General features: G+C 46.1%; 1 pseudogene; it reads left to right on the top strand.

Moving 5' to 3' along the window:
- The first annotated feature begins 1,364 nt into the window (after window positions 1–1,364).
- On the top strand, window positions 1,365–1,686 carry LOC145337389 (large ribosomal subunit protein eL42-like; annotated as a pseudogene).
- Window positions 1,687–2,243: the final 557 nt, after the last annotated feature.

Here is a 2,243-nt window from a genome sequence, read left to right as displayed (position 1 = left end):
AGATTTTCTAACAGAGAATTTTACCTCGGCACACCAACCATGCTTTCCCATGGCTAATCAATCTAACCTGGTCTCCTTGAGAAAATAAGGGACAATTTAGCATGGACAATCGACTGAACCTGCACATCGTTGGCATTTGAGAGGAGACCAAAAGGGGAGTTAGAAGGGGGAAAAGGGGGCATGAAATGGCTTTGGCTGATAGGATTTAGGGAAATCCAAAGGCATTTTACTCATATTAGGAACAAGAGGGTGGTTCGAGGGAAAATTGGTCCTCTTAGGAACAAAGGAGGGGAACTATGCATTGAGTCTGAGGGAACGGGGGAGATCCTGAATGAATACTTTGTGTCGGAATTCACGAAGGAGAGGGGCTTGGTGTCTTGTAATGTCTTGGAGGGAGCTGTAGACCAGTTGAAGGAAATATCCATTACGAGGGAGGAAGTGTTCAGGTTTATAGGTAGCATAAAAACTGATAAAACTCCGGGGCCTGATGGCATTAATGTCTTGTCTCTTTTAATCCGCAGGTGTGTCGGTCCACCTTGTTGTCTAACGAGGGGCATGCACACGGTGGGTCGTGTGTGGGCTGCTCTTGGATGTTTCGAGAGTGGCCTAGTACTTCACGTGGTTGTGTGTGCTTAAAACTGGACCAGCAGATGGGCACCACAACAGCTCAGTGACTATCACTGCTTGCTGTGCAGATACATGGATTTGGGCCAGTGTCTGTGGGAGTTTGCACATTCTCCCTGTGGTTGCGTGGGTTTCCTCCGGGTGCTCCGGTTTCCTCCCACACCCCAAAGATGTGCTCTTAGGCTGATTGGTGTAACAAATTGTCCCTAAACTATTCTCCCCTGAATCTGGTTCCAATAGGGGTACCATACGCATACACACGGGTCAAGGTAGGTGTCGGAAAATGCTTTGTTACGATGGCGGCGAGGGCTCGTTGGGCCGGAGGGCCTGTTTCCCGTGTTGGGTTGTTCTTTGTTCTTTGTTTTGTTTTTGTTCTAAGCACCCAGAGGAAAAACATGCAAACACGGAGAGAATGTCAAGCTCTACACAGTCACCCACGACAGCAACTAAATCCAGGTCCTCACGCGGGGAGACTGCTGTGCTATTAACTGTGCCACCACACGGCCCTGTCTGTCGCCTCAGCAACTGTGTTATTTCACCGTGAGACATGATACCCAGGCCGAATGGTCCCTTGTTTCTGGGCCCGATGACCTCAAAACCTTAGTTAAAAGGACACGTGTTCTATGTCCTGCATGTTCATAGGAAGGAAGGGGAGGAGGAGACTCTCTATTGTTTTGAAATTGAAGAGGAACAGGGAGAGGCCTGAGCTTTTTTTCCCGCTCACCGCCCGGTTTGGGAAAATGGTCAATGTACCAAAGACCCGGAGGACATATTGCAAAAAAAAATCGGAGGCACCAGCCCCAAAAGGTTACCCAGTACAAGAAGGGAAAGGATTCCTCATACACACAGGGTAAGAGATGTTATGACAGAAAGCAGAGAGGTTATGGTGGACTGACAAAACCTATATTTGGGGAAAAGGCGAAGACCACCAAGAAGATTGTGCTGAGATTGGAGTGTGTGGAGCCCAACTGTAAGTCAGAGAGAATGCTGGCAATGAAGAGATGCAAGCACTTTGAGCTGGGAGGAGATAAGCAGAGGAAGAGCCAAGTCATCCAGTTCTAAGCTGCATTCTTTGTTTGTTGGAGAACCAATTCACAATAAAACATCTCAAATGCTAAAAAAAAACACACAGGGAGAGGCCCGGAAAGGAAATGTCGTTTGTCCGGTCAAGCCTGTGCCGAGAAATGATACTTTTCTAAACTAATGATTTTGTTTTGCATCTACGCAGCCTGTATCTCTGTATTCCCTGTTTATTCATGTATCTATCTGTCAAGATGATTTTTTGTAACCATTGCTATTACATCTGCTTCTGACATCCCCTCCGTCAGCGAAATACAGGTACTTACCACCCTCTCTGTGAAGAAAAATCTTGCCTCTCTCATCTCTTTTAAAGTTTCCCCGTTATGACATTAAAATAAGTCCTGCAGCAATTGGCATTTATACCCTGAGATAAAAAGACTCTGACAAGACATTCTGCCGATTGGTCTCATAATTGTGTAAACATCTATCAGGTCGATCCTCAGCTTTTACCAAAAATAATCTAGTGGTTGGTGAGTAAAGTTGAACATTTTGAGATTGGAGCATCAGATGTGTTGCATGTGGTGGAGTTGAGGTTTGAA

Source organism: Carcharhinus amblyrhynchos, unplaced genomic scaffold (genome assembly GCF_965287045.1).
Source record: "Carcharhinus amblyrhynchos unplaced genomic scaffold, sCarAmb.v2.hapA scaffold_47, whole genome shotgun sequence".
Classification (NCBI taxonomy): domain Eukaryota; kingdom Metazoa; phylum Chordata; class Chondrichthyes; order Carcharhiniformes; family Carcharhinidae; genus Carcharhinus; species Carcharhinus amblyrhynchos.
The sequence above is the reverse complement of the archived record's forward strand: the minus strand, read 5'-3'. Positions and strand labels throughout refer to the sequence as shown.